Below are 26,311 nucleotides of genomic sequence, written 5' to 3' on the forward strand. Positions count from 1 at the left end.
AGGCATTGATGGAAATACCTATGTTGCTATATTACTCATATTATAGATTTTATTTCTTTATGTGTTTTATTGATTCCTTACATAAGTTTGATCTGTTTTTTAAAAATATATATTTCAAACAGATTTCAAAGGATTTGGTAGATATTTAAGTACTATGTAATTGATGATAAATTGTCCTATACTACTGGTCCACTGTTTAAGTTTAGTAAATTCACTTTCTTGTTACGTTCTTGGATTTTAATATCACATATTATTTTTGTCATTGGGCAACTGAAATTTGGTGTGCCTCTGTGAAGACTTCTGTAGTATCTAAATTGTAGGACCCGCCAAGACTTCAATTAATATAGTTAGGTCAGAGTTGTATTTAAATACACAAAGAAGCTTTACATTATTCTGTATATAATGATAAAGAACTATGCTTAAGATTACCTAAACTATGATTAAGGTTATCTTAATGTAACAATGGATGGATGTGTTTACTTTGCTTCAACTTAAAGAGGTTACTAAATGATGTATGTACGTCTGACATGTGAGTATTGGCTGGAGGAAAAGAATATGTATACCTGCATGGTTAACTACCTTTTTTTTTTTTTTTTTAATAAGTTTATTCATTCTGTATTATAGGAAAATATGTATATTTTGTCTGTTAACACAAATGTGTGCTCAATTCTACCCTTCACCATGGAATCAGGAGCAGGGCACAGAGGTCTTTGTAACCTCTTCTTTAAGGAAGACAATGTGGCATTTCTGCAGACCATCATGGCTGCTATTTTAAGACTGTTTCATTTCGGTTAGTCTATGTTGATTTTAACCTTGAACTTTTGGGGGATAGCATTTAACTATACGGACCTAAATATATATATTTTTTTCTTAATGCAACTTCTAACTGTGGTTGACTAGGCTACAAGTGTTAAAAATCTATTACAAATTTCAACACTTAAATCCCAGTTTCTAATTATCTCACAATACCTTGATTTGGCAGTTAGAAATCTAAATGGAAATAAACCAAAATTCATTAAAACTGCTGCTACAAAAAATTTCCACTCATCACATTGGATCACATCACAGAAAAGATTTAGTTTCAGAGATTAAATCACAGGTTAGATTACAGGTCAATTGTATTTGCCGTGCAAGAGCAAAAGTGAGGCAGGAAAACACTTCTCCAGTTTAACCACAATGATTGCAAGATTTGTTTGCTCACCATTTATACTTTTTAACTGCAGCTTAATAGTGAGAGTATTTAAAAAACAGAACCCACATGTTTCATAAAACACTTGCCTTGAGTTTTATCTATCATCAATTTTGCAATACTCCAGCCATGAACTCAGGTGGTGGATATTGATCAAACCTCTCTTCTTAGAATGTCAGTGCTGATGAATAGGATGCAAGGCATAACACGACTATTGATCTCTTCTGTTAATGATCAGTATTCTGAGGAAAGGCATATGCTTGCATATACAGCTATTGCTAGCATGTTGTTGTGGTGGGTTTTTTTTCTGTTTTTTGTTTGTTTGGGTTTTTTTTTTTTATTTTGTTTTTGTGTTTTGTTTCTTCATTTTTGCTGTGTGCTCAACCAGGTTCACTGGTATGCTTTTTACATCATCATTTAATACTAGAAAGCAGTAACTTCTGATTTGTTTTGATCTTGTTTCTCAATATAACTGATTTATTGGTTGTTCAATAATATTAGCAAAAATGAGAGCTATCATGAGTGGAAACATCTACTGTGAAAGAGCAAGAATTAAAAAAATATACACTCACAGAGTTATGATTATCATGGTTTGAGGTGCATAAGGCTTTTGTAGGAAAACTAGGCAGTGGGAAACGGAAGGAAGGAGGAGGAGAGCAGAGGAGGGGAGAGGAGAGGAGAGGAGAGGAGAGGAGAGGAGAGGAGAGGAAGAGGAAGAGGAAGAGGAAGAGGAGGAGGGGAAAGGGAAGGAGAGGAGAGGAGAGGAGAGGAGAGGAGAGGAGAGGAGAGGAGAGGAGAGGAGAGGAAAGGAAAGGAAAGGAAAGGAAAGGAAAGGAAAGGAAAGGAAAGGAAAGGAAAGGAAAGGAAAGGAAAGGAAAGGAAAGGAAAGGAAAGGAAAGGAAAGGAAAGGAAAGGAAAGGAAAGGAAAGGAAAGGAAAGGAAAGGAAAGGAAAGGAAAGGAAAGGAAAGGAAAGGGAAAAGGATGAGGGGAACATTTTCACTGAGATGATGTATCCATTTTAAATAGAAGATACAAGCTGCACAGGAAGCTCACAGCTTGCAGGAGGGAATGGGAGGCCCCCTACAACAGGAAACAGGGCAGCTTTTTTGTGGTGAAGCTCTGTATGCAAGTCATCCAACAGAGAAGTTTTGTTGTGATTGTGGTTTTGTGTGGGGATTTGTTGTTTGATTGTTTGTTTGTTTGTTTTCTTTTCTTCCTGAAAGTCTTAAACCCAAATGCAATACTTTCAAGTACAATTTAGAATAAATTTTTCATATACTTGTCTATCTGTAATACCATTTTGACTACTAGAGGAGAGATCCACAGATGAACCAGAATCCATTATTTTGGTTGTTACTTACTGTTCTCGATATCAGTTCTCTTTTTAAGTAAATTAAATATTTTAAAGAAACAAAGCAGTGTTTCTGCTTTTATAATATAAAAAGAAAATCTGGCTTTTAGAAAGAATGTTTGACAGGCACATTCCTTGATTAACATGGTGAGGGTTTTTTTGTTGTTTTTTTTTTTTTTTTTTACTTTTACTTTTGCAACAGTGTACTATAATGGACATACCTGCTTGTGTTTGTATACTTAGTTCTCAGAGAACACAATGATGTCCATTGTAATTGAAGTATGTAATAAATATGGCTGGGCCAAAGCATCTTCTGTTTCCTGACTGCAATTTCATTTCATGCCTCCAGGCTATTTTGAAGGAATTGGGATTTGAAACCTATTAAGACTTATTGCTAGAGTGTTTCCAACTGTTCAGGTAGGTCAGACTCCCTGTTTAATAAAGGGGAAGGTGGCCATGTTTGAAGCCAGAAATGCTGAATTCTATAAAGTTTCCATGTACAAGGACATCCGTGGACTAAAATGGTGGGCATGTTCTTGTCTGTCTGTCAGATGAACAGAAAAATAATGGTGTTTTTCTTCTATGCTTTGTCTTTCAAAGTGACAGCAGGTCTGAGGCCAACAAGCTTTTTCAGGATGTCCTCTAGGAGCCAATGTAGTGGGAAAAAGATTTTTAAAGTAAGGTAAAGTGATTATTTGGATGAATCTCTTCCAGGGAAAAGTAGATAACCCCAACTTCCAACAACAAACGCACAGAAATATTTTCATACTAGAAAGATCCATTTTGAAAAGTAGTTTGTAGATGAAGTATTCAGCCATCCTCACTAGATACATTTGTGTTACAAACTCTTGTGGCAGACAAGGACAGCAGCAGACCTCTGCAGTTGTCAGTCTGCTGCAAATACATAAAGTCTGTCTTATTTGTCCATCTGTGTCATCTAGTAAAAGCAATCAGGCTTTCCAGTGGTGTGTGTCTTTCCTAATGATCTCTAAGATGCTGGCAAAACAGAAGGACCTATGGCAGCTCTAAGAAGTCTTAAGGAGCTCACAAAGTGGAGGGTACTGCTGTGCCAGGCTCTACAGCTATAACTTCAGGATCTCTTTTCTGAAGGATTGTGTACTGTTAGGTGACTTGCAACTGAGTCTAAAATTCATTCGAATTACAGTAAGTAGTATAATGATGTGCTGTTTTTTCTTGTGTTTGTATCAATAACCAGCTCTTATGCATTTTCATTATGTGACACTAAACATAAAAGTTTAAATAGTTCTCTAACGTTGTGTGACTGATAGCTGTATATGGCTTGGTTAAAGGTCAAGTTTCCTTTCCCCCTTACTGCTTTCCTTCACAAACCATTCCCTAGGAAAGAGACTTTTGGAATCAGCTTTGTATTGACCTTGTAAGCACTGAAAACAGCCTAGACCCTGCAGGACCAAAGAGTGCATCAAAGCATATTTTTGTAAGAACAACCATTAAAACAAGGAACAATAGTATAAATGATTGCCACAATACAGATTTTGCTCCTGCTCCTGTTGAGCAACAGCAAGGCAGACAGGAGACTAGTGCTTGGCTTGTAGTATTTCTTCTTCACAGGCAGAACAGTGACGCTGGACTAGAAGGGGAGGTAAAGACAAAATAACTGCTGATTCTACTCTGCCCAGGTGAAAGCAGAGAGCAGAGTCTGTTTGTGTGTTAATTGGCCCCAGAGAGAGCAAAGGATGGGTGTGCTTTTAGGGGAAGGAGGGAAGAAAGGGATTATTAAAAATAAAGGTCAGTGTAAGGGATCAGCAAAGAGATGGGAAAGAGGAGAATGAGGAGCAGATGGAAACAAAAAGAGAAAGGCTGAAGAATTAAATTTGGTTTGTCACTACATACTGTACTTCTGTTATGGTTCCTTCCTATTCTGATGCTGACAACTATGAGGGCTTTTGAGTTTTTCCATGTATCTGAACAGTTTAGTGTCGTGAACAGGATCATGAATTAGTTCATGCCCTGACCTTTCTGAATTCCCATTTTCCTGTCTAATGACATACCACAAAAGAATCTGTCTGATCTATATAGAAAGTGTGACTTCTTAAAAAAGTTAGAAAAAGAGACAGATAATAATGACTGTGCACAATGGCATATCTAAATCTGCACGAAAAGAGTAGCAGCTTTGAGGGAAAGGTGTGTAAGCATGAACGGAATACAGTTCCCTGTAGGTCTGTGACTGACATGCAGATGACAGCCAATGAGCCTTCCAGCCAGCATAGTTTCCATCGGCCAGAAATTAGACACACTGGACTATGGCTTGAGAAGTGTCACTGATGTACAATGACCTACATTTGATGTAATGAGTTACATTATTTATTTACACACAGTTCCTCAAGTCTGGTCTTTAAAAGGCTCAAGGGCTCTTGGATTTCTTTCTGCACAAAGGGCTTTTCTGAACTGCTGCAGCTGACAGTAAGCAGTCAATGTTTGCCAGTGGTTATCACGTGGTGGCATTTGAAATACAGCACTGCAGTTTTCATTTGTGCTGGGGTTTGGAGATTACAACAGTGGTTCAGTTTACACAGAGCAATCGCTGTTTTTTCAGCCATGAGACTTGTACATAGAGGGGGGAGAAAAATCTCTTTATGGAGAGCAGTCCTGTGTGCAGAGTCCCACATTCAAAATTAGATTACTGCTGAAGATCACAGGGATTAAGTCCAGCCATTTGATTGAGGTTGTGTCTAGTAGAGATGTGCTATGATCTTTCTTGCTTTGGTTTGATGTCAGGGCTTAATCATGGCTGCCAACCAGCAAGCATTCAGCAGGCACTTAACCTATGCCACTGAATGCTCTAGAGGCAAGTTTTGGTTTTTTTTCCAGTTCTAGTTGGAGTGGGATGAAGAGTACAATTTTTATGCTTAAATATTAGCAACATATATAAAATTAAAAAATCCCGAATATAAGCTATCTTCTACCAGAAATATGTCAATGAGATTTAATTCTACGATTCAAAGTCGTGGTAGCACACAGAAAGTAAAGCAGTCAAAACCCTACATCTGCTGAGGTTTCTTGACTCCCTGGAAAGCTAAAGTGAGTAGTGTTCAGCAAAGCTAGGTCAGACTATAGGTTTGCTGTTAGAGTAATGTGTTTTCTAAGCTTCTTGAAGACATGTAAAGTGCACTTGTCTACCTCTAAAGACAACATATTGCTTCCTCACTTTCTCTTTCAACAAGGTTATTTTCCTAAGGGACCTAGGAAAAAGACATTTACTACATTATTTAAGAAACGTCAATCTCCATTTTTCCTGAGAGCACTGTTCTTTTAAGAGAACATTTTATAATCCTAGAAAGCGGAGATGGTAAAAACTTAGCACTTCCTGCTTATCCAAACATTTTTCACACTCTCCTTTGACTCATTGTAAACTAAAACTGTAACTGAGCAAGGCAACATACTTACGACTGTTCACTGGGGGACTTTTCCTCTGGCTCCTCTGCAGCCTGTGCTTTGCGTTTGCTGTTACACCGGAGTGAGTATATTGATCAGGTGAAACATTCTAAAATTATGGCTGTGGGATCAGTAGGACTAGATGCCAGGATTTTAATGGCTTTGTGGGAAGCAGGTCTTTAGAGTGATTTGGAGGGATGAAGGTGGAAAGAAATTGATCCACATTTCAAAAATCACGTTCTGATGGCACAGAAGAAGGTGAACAATACAATTGCGGGCAAGAGAGTGGTTTATGATCATTTAATCAACATAGGGAAACATGGATGTGAAATGAAGGTGTTAATAGCCGTTGTTGTGAACTGCACTTGAGGATTTTCCTCAGTGTGACTGGGTGTTTTAGCTGTTTTGAGGGTGTAGAACATTGGTGGCTATTTGTGAGACATGGAGGAAAAAAATGTATTTGAGTGGGGTGTCTTGGTGCTTAGAGTGCAGAAAGGCAAAATTTCCTCTGTTTCACTACATCCAGCAATTTTAATACCAATAGGGTTCACAACTAGTAGCAGTATTTTTGGCACTTCAGTAATGAAGTGTGTCTATGAGATAAGGGTATCATTTTTTTTTTTCTCCCTCTGTTGCTGCTCTGTTTTGCAGAGCCCTCTGTTTCCATCAGCTGGAGAGATCTTTTCCCTCTGTTTTAAAACCAAACACCCCCCTGACTCAACAACCCCTTAACCCTCTTTCTCTATATTTTTTCTCTATCCTTTATTTATTTATTTACTTACTTACTTACTTACTTATCTCTACTTGCACAATTAAAGAGCATGAAAAACTTGATTGGATTCAGGCCCTCTTCAGAATTGCTTTTTGCACTCTTGTGAATTAAAGAGAGAGAGAGTGGGAGGTTGTAATTCTACTTTCTGTGTTAAAGCTTCAAATATTTGGATTTTTTTTTTTTTTTTTTTTTTTTTTTTTTTTTTTTTAGTGCATACCTTTCTCCCTCTTTCCTTCTCTGTATCCATGTGTGTCTGTATATAGATACACATACACTTACATGTGTATCTATATACACATCCTATCACATCTCTCTGCAGGCTTGAGGATCTGATGGACCATATATAACATTATCCAATCTGATGTCCTAACTGTTTTGTTTTACCACCTTGTTGCCAGTCATAACGAGGTTTCTTCGAGCATGGTTGAGTTCAATGGCACAGTTAATCTCTCCCTGGAAACAGCTGTGCCACATTATTTTCTCTCCAGATGTACTTTAAATTTCTTTCATTTTCTTGGGGTGAATTCCATGTTTCATCTGGTCAAATTTATCTAGACCCCTCAGTTCCTGTAATATGAATTCCCTCTGGGGTTTATAAAACCTTCAAATAAATATGAGCTCATTTTAATTAACTTGATGTTAACCCTATCTTTATTAAAGGTGAAATAAGAGCAGACTGACTGCTAACCTTCACAGGTCTTCACTCAATGTTTTTTCTTTGCTCTTTGTTTACAATACTTAAGGCAGATTTTAATCAATATAATTTTTCTTGAATTGAATATATGAAGCAATATTTTATTGGTTTGGTTTGATATGCAGGATTTTTGGGCTCTGATTCCTAGACAGCAAGGTTCAGTGCTATCAGATTTTGTATCAAAGTGCTAGGAGAAAGAACATATTTGGGTGAATTAGTGTGTTGCTTTTAGGTCTAATTTAATTATTTATTTTCATTTTTACTTTTTAAAATAGTGATCGTAGAATCATTTTCTTCCTTATAAATGTATTCTGCTAGTGGCTTGTGATCTTGTCATCTTCCTGAATGGCAGTGGATAAGTAGATGACCACACTAAGCACTGTATGCTTGAGGTTTCCCATCAAAACTCCCATCTAACCTGAGAAAACAGCCAATGAGCTCTGACAGTTTTGATATGAGGGGACAAAATTGATGCATGAGATACATTTTAATGAGTGCATGTCATACTGTCCAGAATGCTTTATACAGTACAGCTTTGCCTGTTTACATGGTTTAGCTGAACGCTGAGGAGGGTATAATATCAAAACTGCCACCAGCCCTGATTATATTGGTTATTTTTAATACATCAAGGACATACCTACAGGTGACACCTGGAAGAAACAGAAACAGTGTTTTCCAGTGTTCTGTGTTTTACCAGATAACTGATTTCAATTAAAACATCATTGTGAATGCAGTGCTATCAGGTCGATAGACCCACAAATTTTTAGATCTCTATATAGCTATAGAAATGTTCATTTGCTTTGTCTTCCCTGTTGAGAGTCCAGTTTTAATTGAAAGGCTCATTAGAAGAATGACTCATTAGAAAGAACTGGAAGTACCTGTCTGGAAAAGCTTTGTATCATTTGCTGTGACACCAGTGTCATATCTCTGTTGCTTCACCTGGCTTGCTAAACTGTAAAGGCATATTTTAATAGCACACATGTTTTCTCTTTGGAGGAAGGTTACAATGAAGGCCTGGTGATCTTTTAGTTAGAATCAAGTGAATTTTTAAAGCCTATGATCTGCTAGGTGAGCTCAAGCTGTGTAACTGCGCTGGAGTGACACAGGGGCAGATGCTCCATCCTGCTGCAGAAAGGTGTTGGAGGCAAAGGCTAAACATTTTTTGTTGTAAACAGTTGCTGTACCAAAAATGCCTTTGGTTTTGCTAGCAAACTTAAAGCTACTGAATTTCTGATAAAAGTGAGATTACAGGGAAAGAAAGATTGAACTGTTTAGTTGTTCTTTCTCACCATTAAAATTGCATTATAATTGCAATTACAGATATTTTTTCATGGTAAAAATAGTCTACCAGTTTGTAAGTTCATGTTTGTTTGGTTTGAAATGAGCTATGCATGTTTTTACCACACACTCAAACACTATTCATGCTGAATGTGTTGAAATGTTTAATGCAGGCCAGGGGGATGGACAGGATGCCATGCTTTCAACTAGCAGAGGAGTGTGATCCACACAGACCTGTCAACAAAAGCAGGTCAGCAGGATTGAGCAAGAAAAAAAAAAAATCAATAAATCTTTGAATTAATCATGCAGCTGCCAGAGAGAATTACGGGTGCATGAAATGAAGGATGTAGGTATATATCTGCGGCAACTTATTCTTTCTTACCTCATTGTGTCCTTTTCTATACCTGCAAGTTTTCCATTCCCTACTGCTTCTGAACAGGTCTGTGTTTATTCAGATACCTTCATGGAATACTCATTCTTCATTTTAAAGTAACTAATTCAATATGGATCACAGAAATCCCTCTTACTTTTCTCCTTCCACACTGCCACTTTTCTCACTGGCTGTTGTGTGCACTCAATATGAATTAATACAGGAATTTCACCTCTGCATAAAACTAAGATTGCACATCTTCTGCAGTGAATTGGACTGAAAGCAACTCCTGCTTCGGTGAACAGAGGAGTTAAAAAATTCATGCCTGAGCTGCTGACGTCTCAGGCGAGCAGCCGTCCTTGTTGAGCCCTTCTGCAGCAGTGCTGCTGGGGGATGAGCCTGGGCCTGGACAGGACTAAACCCACCCAACCTGGGCCAGATCCTCCTCCCCAGGCCTGGTTCCCATCTCTGCCTTGAAGGCAGCTGTGGTCAGTAAACATTACCACCAAAGGGGAGTGTTTCACACCCTGCCCTTCGAAGCTGGACAGCAGTCAGATGCAATCATGGAGAACTAAAAAGGCAGCTCAGGAGGGAGTAATTTGACACTAGGCACATGCTTGAGAGGATTGTAAGGGATTATGAATTAAGAGATGCATCCTGTGTATATCTTTGTGGTTTCAGCTCTGTGCTTTGGTTTCGTTCTCCTCTTTTCCTCAGAAGGATGTATCCTTCATTGTGGTGCTCTAGAGGGATTGTTCTGTATAGCTTTCTCATGGAAAACTTGAGTGTTTTACTGCTGCCTCACTTCTGGGTCTGGTAGTGAGGAAGGATGGTAAAATTAATGCGCCGGTGTCTCTAAATCATCTGCTCTGAAGACAAAGCAGAGATTCCTCCTCTGTGCCCAGCTTAACTCTCCAGCTGGAGAACTTGGTTGTGCACCATGGCAAGGATGTCTCCTTGGCTCTTTGCCCAGGGATCGAGTCTGGCACTCTTCCAGTTGGGGAACTGCCCAGTGCTGGGTGCTCAGTTTAACTGCAAGTTCAAATTAATTTTCCTATTTTACCCATTACTTTCTTTATAAATAGATAATGATATTCATAAAATCCCTGAGAACAATTACCCTGATGCTTGTGGAAGGTCAAGGCAAGCTCTGTTCAGGGATTATTTATTCCAGAAGAGAAAACAGAGCTGATATACAACACTCTTATTTTTCAATTGCATGCCTAGGGATTTTTTTTTTTTTTCTAAATGTATTTCCTCTTCCTCCATTAAAACAGAGAACAAAATTCCTGACACATTAGAAAATACATTTGGGTTCAGCTGTGGAGCTGATTTTTTAAATTTTTGAACTAACAAAGAGTCAAATAGACTATACTTTTCTAGAGGGAGAAAATATTTTTTGCTGCCCTTCCTTTGTAAATCATCCTGCCCAACTGTATCTAGTTAAATACCATTGTTTAGTAAAATCACATTTTATTTTTTAGAGAGACTCATACAAAAAATCATCCATGAAATACCTAAGGGATAATGATGGAAAAAATATTTGTCTCTTAGAGTTGCATTTGTTTTCTGCCTGTAAGAGTGTTTTGTCTGTGCTGAGGACTGAGAATCCTTCCATGTACTCCATTTTCTCTTCCAATTTATAACAGTTTTTTCACAAAACACTGACAAGAAGGACATTTCTTTAGAAACGAAAAAGTATTTTTAAGATGAAAAATAAAAAATGACACCAACTGAAATGCTAAATGTCACTATAAGGAAATATACAACTATACTGTAAGTAAATTTTATCTCTTTATGTGCAAAATACAGTGTTTCAAAAAGGTGGACCCAATTTGAAATCACTACTGCTTTGAAATTGGGTCTTTTTGAAACACCTTGTAGTATGCAGATTTTTAAAAACAATAAAATTATATAAATACATTCTATACAAATAAATATTCATTATAGTCAGTGTTTTCCGAAACCAAAACTTTCTGTAAAAAAAGCTGTCAGCATGGAATTTCGCAAGGGGGCACGTGTCTCAACAAGCATCATAATTTTTATATGTATGTGCAAAAGAATTTAAGATATTTTCAGATTATAATATATTTTTTAAAATATTTTTTAATTAATTCTGAATTATTATAAAATATGGAAGCAGCCACTGATGTGAGGGGACAGGTTCGTAAAAAAAAAAAAGAAAACCCAGATGCTAACATTGTAATTAAATGTGGAATTGTTACGGAAGAATCCAGAGAAATAAAGGGATTGATCATCTACATAATTCTTTCTGTTCTTGTATGCTTTTTTAATTCATAAATGTACAGGAGATCTTGAAATCAGTTATGCTGGAAACAAGTAAGATATAGATTTTCTTGGAAGAATTCAGCTAGAACAAGAGAAGCAAAACTCATCTTCTTTTCAAAGAGGACATTTCTGACTTGCTGAAAAGCAATTTCATGTCTGGGAAGCAAAAGCACACCCATAAATAAGAAGTGATAGGATAATGCTGTGTAACAGCATCCATTCAGCACTTTTATAGAATAAGTGAGAAAAAGAGCACCCCTCTAAATGTCAGCAGCCCAACAAGATTTTGTGAGATGCTGTGTGCATTTTCAAAAATAATTTAAGAAAAATAAGTTATTCACTTTATTTTGCTTTCCTTCTCTATTTCTATGAGCTCTATTTATTGACAATAATTCTTTGAATCCTTATTGATGGTAATTCATAGCACATTCTACAACTGACTTCTTTTTTTTTTTTTTTTTAAGTTGTTAAAGAAATGTTGTATCTCAAGTCCTGTAGAAAATTATGGAAACCTTTATTCCTGCCTATTTTGATAGCTCTTTTTCCCTTATGACAAACTGTGCTGGTTTTGTCTGGGGTAGAGTTTGTTTTCTACGTAGTAGCTAGTATGGGACTATGTACTGGATTTGTGCCAGAAACAAGTGTTGATAACACAGGGATGCTTTAGCTGTTGCTGAGCAGTGTTTGCACAGACTCAAGGCCTTTCCTCCTCCTCACACCACCCCACCAGCAAGTGAGCTGGGAGTGAACAAAAAGTTAGGATGGGACACAGCTGGGACAGCTGACACTGACTGACCAAAGGGATATTCCGTACCACATGATGTCATGCTCAGTAATAAAACTAGGGACAAGGTTGACTGGAGGGCCACTGTTTGGGGATTGGCTGAGCGTTGATCACTTAGTGATGAGTAAATATTTTCAATTACATAACTTATCTTTCTCAGGCTTTACTTCTCTCTCTTTGTTATTTTCCTTTTCATTACAATTTATTATTATTACTCTTGGTTTATTTTATTTCAATTATTAAACAGTTCTTATCTCAATTCATGAGTTTTCTTACCTCTACCCTTCCAAGTCTCTCCCCATCTCCTGCTGGGGGGCAGAGTGAATGAGCAGTGGTGTGGTGCCTGGTTCCGGGCTGGGGTTAAACCATGACACAAACCCAAAGTTCCTTTGAGTTAATAAGAACTATTATTCTCATTTTACATAGAGAGAAAATGGAAAACAAATAAACTCCAAGATTTCCTTTGTTTCATGAAGGCTGCTACAAACATTCAGACAGGATCTCCTAAAACATAGTCCTTTACTTGGATCCATGCTTTTTGTTTCTTCCCAAGTGTTGGAATAAGAAAATGCATAGAATTGTGCGTGAAGTAAGTTCAGGAGCCCTTGATAATTTGGAGGGAATGTTTCATATTCTCATAAAAAAAAATAAAATCCTGCATATAGTCAGTGCTTCAGATTTCTATTTTATGGAGCTCTTATTGCCTTGGACTGGAGCTCCCTGTGTGAGCATGTGGAAGGTGAAACTCAGTCAGAGAAGTGGGTTTGGAATGTATTGCTTATATTGTAGTAACTAAAAGAAGAGGAAATATTTTGCCTTTGCCATGTTGCTTTCGTGTATATTTATTTTCTTACTAAATCTAATACCTAATAATAAATTGTTGTAAGGAAACCACAAGAACATAGGACCTTGAACATAAATGCCCTAAATTCGTCAAAAATAAACAAACAACACTTTGTTATTTTAGTGAATAAAAATGAACTACATTTAGAGTTGGAAATGTCTTCCTTCTTTCTGTCTCAAAGTTGATTTTTTTTCCTCTCTCTCGTGATCAATGTCCTTTGCAGAAGACTTGTGGAATTTCAGTTGTATCTGAGTTATTTGGGCATTTTTTGTCAAGTACTTTGTTAGGAAAAAAATGTATATTTGTGTTGGCTAAAAATTATGTCTTCCTATTGAAAAAGTCATGTTTCAACCAAAACAAGCAAAGAAATACAAGTCTGCAAGGGAGGCAGAAAAAGCTAGAAGTTTTCCTTTTCAAGATTTTCAAAATGAAGTATTTTCATGGTTTCCCTTCAAAGTGAAAATTGTGTAAAAACTACTGATGTATTTTTATATTAAAAAAATTCTTAGGATAAAAAGTTGCATGACTTCTGGTTTATTGCTTTATTCCATTATCAATCTTAGAAGTGTTTTTTTTATGTGCTGATAATTTTTCACTTTCTTCCATGAAGTCCTGTTTTGGGAAAAGGACTTGTGAAAATTTTAGGCTAGTTAACATATGATTGCTAACAAACTCCTCCATAACATCCAGATAGGATACTTTCTGTGAAACAAAATTGCCAGAGTTCAGAAAAATTTTGTGTGCAGCCATTTAACTGCACCATTTATCTGAGATGCTCTTCTTAAATAAAATCAATGCTATTTTTGCATTTCCCTAATGGGAACCTATTAAGTTAAATACACAGGCATTTTTAACCTCAGACACATTGCAGGGGCAAGTCCGTACTGGATTCAATCCAATATATTAATGAGGAACATTGAAATACATGGTCTTGTGTTTGGGCAGTTTGGTTATTGGATTTGGAAATTGTTGATGCACTGTGTCACATCAAGATTCTAATCTAGAGGATAATTTAAGCCCTTTCCTCTCCTAATACTCCACCTGGTATCTCATTGCCTGTTTGACAGTTATTATGGAGCATCTTTTAATGTTTCTGTTCAGAATTCTTGTCTTCTGGAGTTCATAGATGTCCATAAAAAATGAATTCTGGGTTGAAATGTGGCTCCAACTCATTTTAATTTGAATGATGAACAATCTATTAGGCCATTGAAGATTTACTGGCTTTTAAGTCAATAAGAATGAGAACTGCAAAACAGTGTAGAAGAGATTGGCTGTTCAAGTGTATATCATGGGAATAGAATGGAATGGGAAACTAGAAAAGCAGGGGAAGAAAAAGGGATTTAGATTTATACTGATTTGGGAAGTGCCCTTTTAGAATAAGGAGCAGAGCAATCAAATTGAGTGGAAAAGTAGCAAAATGTGTAGAAGAGACACAAGCCAACATACTAACAGAAAAAGTAAAGCAACTTTGTGCTTCTCACACTGCAAGAGATACCACGTTAGTTTTCTGTAACGTCATCCTGGAAGCATTGGTAAGACATTGAGGAAAAAGTGATTGGTCCAGGTCTCAGCAGAACCAGCTGCCTCTGAAACGGTCTGAATGTGTTCATTCGTTCCCCAAAGAAAAGGGAACGTTTCTCTCCACTTCCAAATCACCAGGGGAGAGGTCAAAACCATGAGGGAGGCTTGGAGGAGCAGAGTTGTTCAAACAGAGTTGTTTTTCTTTTAGAAACTTTTCACATTAACATTTCACATCTTCACACTTTGTAAAAAAAAAAAAAAAAAAAGTCACCTTTTTCTCTCCTCGCCCACAGTGTCATTCAACATTTTTGTTAGCACAGAGGTCTGAATTTAAACAAAGTATTTGTTGTAACACCACCCTTATCTCCCCCATGTCACCCCTCTAACTAAGGTAACTAAGGAAATTTAGAAAGTTTGTAATGTCTGCAAATGAGAAGAGAAGGATTGCAAAGGAGGAGGGGTGGGAAGGAAAAACTGCACACGTATTCTGTTGCATTCAGTAGCTGAAAGCTGAAGGGGAAAGTTGGGACAAAATCAACGTTATCCAAATTATTTCCCTCTGTGGATGTGTGCTGCAGCTGAGGAAAAGACTAGGGAGCAATGCTGGACAGGGGCTGAGGAAAGCTTTCTGTGAATTATTTGCTTTACTGAACTTTGGTAGACCTGTGTTGTTGCTTGACTGTGTCAGTTTATGTTTTCTAGGTTTAATTATTTGGGAAAACTTTGACTTCCACACCTATGTTAGAATTCCTAGGCAAAGGAATTAGGATACCATCCCCAAACAGCATGAGACAGAAAACAAGGAGCTAAAATGTGAGGTTCTGTCCTATTTTTTAGCAACTTTTCACCCGAAGTGACCGGCACTCATGTATTTAAAAATTCCTAAAATAAAAATGTTCAGGGCACCATTGTTGGAGGAGTGTTTACCTGCAACATAGCCCCTCCAGAACACCTCTAGCAACCACAGGCAGGGGTGGAAAAGGCCAGTAGAGTTGGACCTTGCTGCAGCTGGCTACTTGCTGCTTGTTATCCCATCTTTTCACTTCCTATCCTGGTGCTAGATGGAGTTGCATCTATAAGTACCAAGTTTTTTTGAATGAATCCTTTTCACTTATTTCTTGTTGATGTGTTCTTTTGAAGCTTGCATCTCTGAACACCTGGATAAGTTTTGGGAAATGCCTTTGTAGTGTGGAGAGCGAGGCAATGGGCTAAATTTCAATCAAGAAGTTTACCAGTGCTAGTGATAGAAGGTCCAGCTGGCTGAAGAGCCCTACAACGGACCATTTGTAGCTCAATTAAGTATCAACTAACATGATCATCAAGTGGCCTGTGTTGGTTAAAACATGAGCTCCATGACTGATTTTCTTGGGCCCTTGTCAAGATCCAGAATAGTTGTGGGGTCACAAAATCTGTTGGTGCTTTTGTGCTGAATGAGCTGTCTCAGGTGCCTCAAATCTTGAGCTCCTTATACAAGAGCAGTGGGCAGGATTCAGTTTTTCTAAAAATAAGCAGACTTTTTCATTTGGTCTGTTGTAATTAAAAAGGTGGCTGTAAAGTTATCTTAGAACACTTAAAAAAGATAAAAAGTAGTTGGTTCCCTTCCTTCTCCCACTTGAACACTAGTGCAGATAGGTCCTTGGATGTATAAAATGTTGAATTTGCAGAAACATGAAAAAGTTGTTTTGATAAATCACAAGCATCTTTCAGTAGCTCAAAGGATATTAAAATGTCACAGCAAAGCAAATCAGCATTCTCATCCTTTATTCCTGTCTTTGAGGATACACTTTGCAAACTATGGGGAAAACAGATAATTATGTCTAGGAATTAGGAGAGTCAGAATATTGCTGTACTGCAGTGAACAATTAATGATATTTATCTCTCACATAAGGCTTTACACTTTTCTTATATAAATCTCCTCTTATGCAGTAAGTAGTAATTCAGTAAGTGCTATCTCTATTTTGCACATACAGAGACTGAGACACCGCATGAGCATGGGGGAAACATTAAATCTACCTTTAAAGCTTTTGCTAGATTTAAATTTTGTATGTAAGCATCATCTTGGCCCTCATTGTACAAACTTGAGGCCATATGTTCAAAATGTTTCCCTCACTAAATTTGTGTTTTATGTTTGATTCTATAGAGCTCTCTTGATTTTGACTCTTTTGGGATTTTACTTTGAATACTGTAAGACATAAAAAAGTAAGAAATCACCCATTTTATGTTCATAGTCATTTACTTCCACCTATAAATTCTTATAATATTTAGCAATCTACCTAAACATTGTTAAATGAAATACAAGTAAAGCGCGGAGTTACAAAACTGAAGCTTAACTGACGAGAGAGGCAAGTGGGCCAATTAAGAAGAAAATTGAGTTATACTAATTTTTGCCATCTTATTTGACTTGAAAATGTCAAATTTAAATCTACATTTCAAGGTTACATGAATGCTGCAGAAAAATCCTGAGCCTTTTGAGTCAAAGAGTAACTTTTATGTTTTGTCAGCACTGTACTCTCTAAAGATTAATAACCACTTGTTTCTGATCGCTCCATTTGGCTGTAGCCTGAAACCTGGTTTAGGAAACAATAGACTGACTTCAAGCCAAGCTGGAAGCTATCTCTATCTAAGGTATTTGAATCTGGACCTTTGTCAGGTAGCTCCTCCTTAGACACTTTCATTATTTTTTTAAAATACTTACAGCACCCAAAAGAAACAAGAGAGATATTATTTCAGAAGACATGAAAGAGTAACTTACAGTCTAACAAATGTCTATATAAAAAACTTTTTGTAATCAGCACTGATTTTTGAATTTATTGTCTATGATTTCACGAAGGAGGACCTGTGAAAGACGACAGACACTGATGATCTAAGGGATTTAAATAACTTGCATTTATGCAAGCAAACACTTTACAACAGTAATTGAAAGCTACGGCAGAAACAGAAAGCTATGTTTTAAACTTTTTGCAAGTTGGTAAACATTCAATGTTGATGGCTTCTCCTTCTCCTTCTCCTTCTCCTTCTCCTTCTCCTTCTCCTTCTCCTTCTCCTTCTCCTTCTCCTTCTCCTTCTCCTTCTTTCTCCTTCTCTTTCTCCTTCTTCTTCTCCCTCTCCTCCTCTCTCTTCCTCTCCTCTTGTCACATGTTTCTTGACATTGTAGGTGTTATTAATAGTGGTATCCAGTTTAGATGAAATTATTAGACTATAGATGTCCATGCTTTTGGAAGAGCCTTAGCCCATAAACAATGACAACAAATTAGTCTTCCACCTGTTAAACATCCTAAATATAGCTATCCTGGCTACAGGTTGAGGTCCTAGTAGTGCATAGATCAGCAAATGGCAGTTTTTACTGCTGTAGCTGTTTGGCATTGGTCTTCCCATTCTAAATGGATGACACAGCTGCTTGCTTTGGGGCACGTGGCTCCTTTTTTTGTATTTTACCTGCCCATCTGAGGAAAAAGTAGCATGTTCCTTCAGTAATGAAGCCTTTGGGAGATACTTGTGTAACTGAGGTCAAAATGTGTCCCTGTAGACAAGCGTAAGACTCTTCCTCAGAAATTCCTGTGATGACAGATGACGCTCACTCCTGTGACACGAAATTCTGAAACCTGTCTCATCTCTTCCAAGTGGAACGCACCTAGATCAGGAAGCTATGGTGAAGTATGGTGAAGAAAATTGCCTAGTTGAGTGGGATTATACTCTTTACACACCTTGTTCCAGGTTGGCTGGCTGGCTGGATGATACCCCAACCCCCTCCAAAGGAAAAAAAAAAAAAAAAAAAAAGGGTTCCGTTCTCTGAGGAAAGAATATTGTTGGTTTGTTTTTTTTTTTTTTTTACAAAAATAGAGAGAGGTGTGGAATAGGAAAGAGAGAAAGACACATTCAGAAAAGTTGACCTCATCTTATTAGCAGGCAGTTTATTCCTCAAGTTATATTGGCAGTTCATGTACATGGGAAGTCATAAATGGCACTTTGTTTAACTTTAGGTTTTGTGTGACCGTTGTTTGGTAAAGCTTTTAGAGTAACTCTGCTGATGTCAATTAGAAAATGTGACAGTTTTATCTGTAGTGTTCCAAATCTAATAGATTTACTTGTCTTGATTTCACACCTAATTTCTGAAAATATTGTGACTAGACGGGATTATAAAAAGCACTATAATGTTGACAGACCTGATTAAAACTGAAAACAGAGGAAAGTAAGTACCCTAGTATGTGTTAGAGGTCACTGTAAAAGCATATTCAAGGCTGCCGATATAAAGCAGCTAGATATTTTGCTATCTATGAATGTTTTGAAAGTGTGTTGCTCTTTTATGGAATCCTCTTTTCATTGGACTGTCACCACTGACTTTTCTATTATGTGTTCAATTATTATACATTTAAAAAATATGACTTGTTCTGAAGAATGATAGTTAAAAAAAATGAAACAATGAAAGTTAGAAAAAATGTTGTAGCTGTTACACAATATGCCAGCTGACTTTCCTATTGTGAACCAAAGTAGTTATTGTAGAGGTCCTGTTTTCAGATAGGCAAAGGCATAGTTCTTTTATTTTGCCTCAAAGGGTAAACAATTTCTGTTTTAAAAGGAAAGTATACACTTGACCTCCATAATAGTTTTATATTGGAAAGACTGAATCACCCAGATTTAGAGCTGCTACTACCTCTTCCTCTCACAAATGTGTGCATTCCTCCCTTTTTACAGTGTGTGCTGTATTTTAGTTTGTGCACAATTAGACTTCATATTGATAGGAAAATTCACATTAGTTGCATACAAGAGGGAAGAGAAGGACAGAAAAGAACAATGGTATTATGTATACTGAACATTTCAGCAGGCAAGTACCTAACTTGTCTGGATGCAATGTCATGCTAATGTATAACCTTGATGATGAACCCCATATAACCCTTTTCTTACTGGAAACCATTTTTTACTGTGTAAAAGTCAGGCTACTTATTTTTATTTTGTTTAATTTCATCTAAAAAGATGTATTATAAAACCTCATCAGATGCTTAACATTTGTGTTAAAACCATGGTTACTAATCAGAGTGAAAATTAATAGAGTGACCTCATTTTGCAAAGCTCTTCAATAATTTTGGTGTGCAATGAAAATAATTCCAGCAGTATTTTCTTCCTGTAGTAAGTGTGGGGACATTTATTATTCACCACAGTATCCTGATGAGACAAGTCAGTCTCTAGGCTTCAGCAAATGAGGCAACAGCCTAGGGCAGAGACTGCCAGGAGGGGCTAAATGTCCTTGACCACATTCTCTGTTTTCCCATGACGTGGGTAATTCTTGGGAGGGGTTAAGAACAGTTTGCATTCCACCATCAAGCCTAGCAGCAGGGATCTGCAATGCACACTTTTGCTTTTTATCATGTATTGTAACAGTGATCACTTCAGGTGTTGCTGCATGACAGGATGGTCTGGATACGGACTACAAAAGAAATTCCTCTCGACTCTACCAAGGTCTCAAGTGTGTTATGTTCTGGAGTTCCTCTGGGAATCCTTTATTTCTTTGTCCTACCTCTAAGGAGAAAACACTGTGTGCTGTTGCATCTCTCAGCTCAGCAACTGCCTGCCCTTTGGGAAAGGAGCTGTTGTATTGCTCTCTGTTGAGCAAACCTTGAGAAAAATTACTCAACTTTCCTTACTAAAGATTGAATACCATGGGACTGTGACCTATGCATGCATGTGTGTGTATACACATATAAAGAGAAGGCAGAAGAGAGAAAGATGAATGGGAGAGTGTTCCTATTAATTTCTCCTGCTCCTTCTTGCTGAAAAAACTCTACTTGGAGAGATGCTTCAGCACTAGGTGACTGCACCAGAATATTAATGGGGATAACATGGTCTTTATGTTGCCCTTTGTAAATGGATTATTGCCTTCTGGCTGTGGTTTACTGTCACTAGCGTGTTCTGCTTGTAAGCAGAAGGTTGTGCCTTCCAAGCAATTGTCTAAAAGTGGAAAATCTCTCTTGTGTATCCATATTTAAAAAAGAGATGCTGGCTGTTTCTATGCAGACAGAACATATACAAAGGTAGACGGTGGCTTCATATAACACAGCTCTCTTTGAATTTTTCTTTTAAATAAAGCAAGCAAAATTTGGAGCATATTTCAGTGTGGAGGTCAGAGAAATGTGGTCTCATTTAATGACAAGCAAAGGACATCTGGTTGTACCATCCATCAGTCTATTGCCTAGAGCAAGAGATATGCAAGTTTGACATGCCTGTTTTGGGAGGGGAAGGGAAGAGCAGAGAGCAGACTGTTTTATCAAAACACAGGAGCTGAAGTTGTGGTGTTGCATTCTACCCAAAAAGCTAATCATGTAACACTTCCCAAAAGATAATATTAAATTAAAATAATTAAAATAACTTGAACATTAACAGTGTTCAGATGTTGTTTTTAAGTATTATTCTAGCTTTAAGTAAAGGAGAATTCTTTAAGTGAGAAGTTCTTTCTCATTAATATTAAAAAAAAATCCTAAAAGATAAAATTCCTCTATTTACACTTAAAGATATTTACAATATTCCCCTAGATTTGAACATGGGTCAGAATGGTAGGCTGGCTTACTTATGATTTATAGTTCTTACTATATTATTGCTCAATTCACAATAGTCATATCATGTTGCTAATACCAATGAAAATAAGAACAACTAAGAATTAAAAAACAGTTCATAGTGCATTACTTAAACATATTATTTTCTAGCTTTCTTATATTTGCCATGCAATCAGTTCATACAGTTTTTTTTTTTTTTAATGAAAATTGATATTAGGTAGTCTTTTTTCCTGGTTTTTGTTTGTTTTCATTTTTCTTTTTCCTTCACAAAATATTCTGGGAACATGCTACATTGTGACATTTCTTTCAGATTATCTTAGTTACATCTCTTTTAAAGTAGTCTTTTGACACCAAGGAACCAGCTTCTTGCCTGAGTTGTTTTCGCTTCTCTTCAAATGAAGAATACCTTTAGAACAGGCTTTCTGGTTTTATATCTAAATCTCTTTGAATGCTCCTGATTTATTTTATGGAGTTGCTTATCACAGCCTGGTTTGTGCACCTTGTTTGAAAGCAACCTTCTAGAAAGAAAATGTGCTTAGTATATGAAAAACAGCTGAAAATAAGAACAACTGAAAACTTCCTTTGATCTTTTTTTGATTATAAGCTTGTACTATGAAAAAGTATAAATATATGAAATACATTTCATTTTGTGTGTTCACTAGGCATTGCTAAAGAGGCACATGTCACCTGTCTTAGACCGAAAAGCAAGCAAATTGCAGTATTGATGCTCTGGAGAAGTCCTGTGCTTTTGAAAATCATTGTCCAGGATGCCCACGCTGTATAGGCAAGGGAGAATCAGCAATTGTTCCCCTGGACATCCTGATTGGAATTACTGAAATCAGGAAGAAGCTCTTCCTGCATGGTGATGTTTGGTTAGAGGTAGCATCAAGTGTTCGATGTGGGAAAATGGCTTGCATATAGCTCTGCTGTGGGCTGTTCATATGGGGGCAAAGGGAAATGGGAAATCTGTTGTGTTTATTTATGTGGAAGGTTGCATCAGAAATGAATGTAATTGGTTTTGAGAGATTTTGCTATCAAATTTTAGCTGTGAAAGGACATCTGCATATAAAAGTGAAAATTTTCTTCAGAAGCCAAAACTTTGAGTGCCAAACCTGGCTAGCTCATGACAGATGCATTTTTGAAGACCATTTTTTATGACTAGAATTTGGTTTCTGTGTTGGTGTTTTGGTGGAAAGGGCATACAAGTTTGGACTTGTGCTTTTAATAGAAATGACTATGTCAATGATTGATTTGGTTCTTTAGTAATAGGTAAAACAAGTCTGTAATGAGGGCTTTTATTACAACTGCATGAATAAAATGAATAATTAAATTTTTGTTCATTTTGGCTACAAAGCCAAATAAATATTAAAAAAAAAAAACAAACACAAAAAGTTCTTTTTTTTTTTTTTGACAAATTGAATCAAAATCAGCTTCTTCTATTTTTATTTCCTTGGCTGGGAGATAGAAAAGACAGAAAGAATGCTTCCTGTGGTTAGTATTTAATTCACACTGAAGGAAAACCTTCATTTGCTCTATCAGCATATTTTTAGCTAAAGCAATAAACTGCAAAGGATCAAATTTGAACGCAACTGATTGATCTTGGTATGTAGTCACAGGATGTGTTACTGAGTCTTACGTTCTTCAGAATTGCACTTCTTTTTTCTCAGATCCGTTTTGAAGCCTAATGCTATTTCAAACCAAATATTTAGTCTGTTTTCTCTGCACTACGTGGCAAGTTTCTCAGGCAGATATATGTGTCTTTTTTTTTTTTTTTTTCCCTATTATTTATAGCACTGATGGAACCATTCATCCTTTTCTATTTGTACTGTAGTGAGCACCTAGCACTGTGCTATGGGAATAGTGTTTTGTTCATAAATACTATGGTCTCCTATTTTGCAGATATAAAAATTATAAGAAGCAAAGACCAGAGTTAGCCTGTTTTGTTTCTATTAAGCATTTGCTACTGAGACAGGGATTTATAAAATCCCCCTAAAAGATAAGTAACTTAATTTCTGGCCCTTCAGAGCTTAATGGCTGCAGTTTAAATGCAAATGTTATTATTTCTTTTGTATTTAAATGAAAATTAGCATTTCAATAACATGTGATGTTGCCTAGGAAGCTGGGCTGTCTTTTTTTACAGTGTCTAAAGTTACAGAACTAAAATCTTGAAGGTTAGAAAATAGGTAATGAAAGCATCCAAAACCATTTCATTACCTACACAAAGTAGTAGTCATAGGCTTTCTAACTCATATTTTGTGAAAGAGTTGTTTTATAATATGATGTGTTTCAAAAGGTATGTGGTTCACATTTTTCAGTTTCAGATTTAAGCTGCTGAAAGTACAGCTTTTGCATTGTTCAGGATGTTGCTAAAGTGTTAAAAGTTGATGCTGCATTAAATAGTGGAATATAGGGGTGTCCATGGTTTTTGGTATGTGGTTTTGAAGGACTTTAAAAAAAATTGTGCATTTATATGAGTGAAGATAAAACTCCTTCATCTGGGGAAAAAAAAAAAAAAAGTGGAAAACATAGAGATAAGCTTCTTCAAATACATGGCAGATAAAAATAACACTAGAGGCAACACAGACCCACTGATGAATGAGCCGGGTGCCCTGGTGACAGAAGATACAGAGAAAGCAGAGTTACTGAATGCCTTCTTTGTCTCTGTCTGCACTGCTGGAGGCTGTCCTGGGGAGCCCTGTACCCCTGAAGAAGGCAGGACAGTGGAGGAATTTGCCTTGGTTGATGAGGACTGGGTTAGGGAACAATTAAGCAATCTGGACATCCATAAATCCATGGGTTCAGATGGGATGCACCTGCGGGTGCTGATGGAGCTGGCCGAAGTCATTGCTAGGCCACTATCCACCATCTTTGCTAAGTCATGGGAAACGCGAGGGGTGCCCGAGGACTGGAGGAAAGCTAACGTCACTCCAGTCTTCAAAAAGGGCAAGAACGAGGACCCGGGTAACTATAGGCTGGTAAGCCTCACCTCCATCCCTGGAAAGCTGATGGAACAACTTATCCTTGGTGCCATCTCAAGGCATATCAAGCATAAGAGGGTCATTAGGGGCAGTCAATATGACTTCACCAAACAGAAGCCATGCTTAACCAACCTCATAGCCTTTTAGGAGGACATAACCAGGTGGATTGATGATGGCAAAGCAGTGGATGTGGTCTACCTTGATTTCAGTAAAGCATTTGACACAGTCTCCCACGGCATCCTTGCTGCTAAAATGAGGAAGTATGGTCTGGATGATTGGGTAGTGAGGTGGACTGGGAACTGGCTGAAGGAAAGAAGCCAGAAAGTTGTGGTCAATGAGGCAGAGTCTAGTTGGAGGCCTGTATCTAGTAGAGTGCCTCGAGGGTCAGTACTGGGACCAGTTCTATTCAATATATTCATCAACGACTTGGAAGAGGGACTAGAGTGCACTGTCAGCAAGTTTGCTGATGACACCAAGCTGGGAGGAGTGGCTGACATGCCAGAAGCCTGTTCTGCCATCCAGCAAGACCTGGACAGGCTGGACAGTTGGATGGGGAAAAAATGTAATGAAATATAACAAGGGCAAACATGGAGTCTTGCATCTGGGCAGGAATAACCCCAGGTTTCAGTATAAGTTGGGGAATAACCTGTTGGAGAGCAGCGTAGGGGAAAGGGACCTGGGGGTCCTGGTGGACAGCAGGATGACCATGAGCCAGCACTGTGCCCTTGTGACTAGGAAGGCCAATGGCATCCTTGGGTGTATTAGAAAGGGTGTGGTTAGTAGGTCAGGAGAGGTTCTCCTCCCCCTCTACCCTGCCCTGGTGAGACCACACCTGGAATATTGTGTCCAGTTCTGGGCCCCTCAGTTCAAGGACAGGGAACTGCTGGAGAGAGTCCAGCGCAGAGACATGAAGATGATTAAGGGAGTGGAGCATTTCCCTTATGAGGAAAGACTGAGGGAGCTGGGTCTCTTTAGTTTGGAGCAGGGGAGACTGAGGGGTGACATCCTTAATGTTTATAAATAGCTAAAGGGTGAGTGTCTTAAAGACGGAGTCAGACTCAGTGATAACCAATGATAGGACAAGGGGCAAGGGATACAAACTGGAACACAGGAGGTTCCACTTAAATATGCGAAGAAACTTCTTCACAGTGAGGTTGACAGAACACTGGAACAGGCTGCTCAGGGAGGTTGTGGAGTCTCCTCTCTGGAGACATTCAAAACCCACCTGGACGCCTTCCTGTGTAACCTCATCTAGGTGTTCCTGCTCCGGCAGGGGGATTGGACTAGATGATCTTTCAAGGTCCCTTCCCATCCCTAACATTCTGTGATTCTGTGATACGCCATTGGAGAGGTCATATAATGGTAAATAAAATTTAGCTACAAGTAACACATCATAGACTAAATTAAATGACTTACAAGCAAGATTCCACTTACTACTTAGAAAACTACAAACTCCAGGTCAGTCTGAGACAGACATTGGGAATGGATATTAGAAATTGGGGAGGTTCTGAATTAATTTAAAGTATTGCATTTCCAAGGGCAAATATATTCTGACTTCTCTTACTTATTTAATCAAAGGTAGTTTGCAAGCTACTAATATCTAGCTACTCCTCTACGAACTTAAAAATAGCAGTATCTAGTGTGCTTGCAACAAATCCCAAAAGGTTTAGAGATGCTTCATACTTAAATAGTGTTCTTCTGTTGTAACAAATGCACAAATAATTACCACAACAACAGCAAGTCAGAATTTTGTTTCCACGGTGGAAGTAAAAGCTGGAACCTCCAGGACACAAAAGAGGTCCTTGAACCTCATAAGTGTCCTGGCTGTGTAGACATCTGCTTGAAATGTTGGAACAGTCCTGGTTTCCTCTGACTGAGGGCAGCACTCAGAGACACTGGATGGTGATAGATATTGGGTAGGAAGGAAGGTCTTTCGCCAAATCGTGGATCAGCTTTAGCACTGTGTAAGTATCTGATGCCCTCTTGGCTTGAGTCAGTCGGTTCAAACATTGCAGTTGCAGTTTAGGTTTCAAAAGAAGAGCAAATCATCTCCCAAAGCAGACTTTTGTGTGAGTGTTTGTGTATGCCAGACTGAGGAGGAGTCTGTGAGATTGCACAGAAGTAGGGATTAGGGCAAAAAGTGTCACAAAACCCAAAAGAGGACAAGACTGTTGCAAAGATGATCAAGGTGTTTGGTAAGGAAACAAAGCTGAAGCTGGAAAATTAGCTCTGAGCTTTGGATGAGAGATGTTGCTGGACACTGATTGGAGCAGGTTCAGTT

General features: G+C 37.8%; 1 protein-coding gene across 1 annotated transcript in view; it reads left to right on the forward strand.

Moving 5' to 3' along the window:
* The window catches only part of DSCAM (DS cell adhesion molecule), a 471,903-nt gene that overhangs the window by 82,994 nt on the left and 362,598 nt on the right, over positions 1-26,311 (forward strand). The window lies entirely within an intron of this gene.

The sequence above is a fragment of the Streptopelia decaocto genome (assembly GCF_964273445.1).
Source record: "Streptopelia decaocto genome assembly, chromosome: 1".
NCBI classification, from domain to species: domain Eukaryota; kingdom Metazoa; phylum Chordata; class Aves; order Columbiformes; family Columbidae; genus Streptopelia; species Streptopelia decaocto.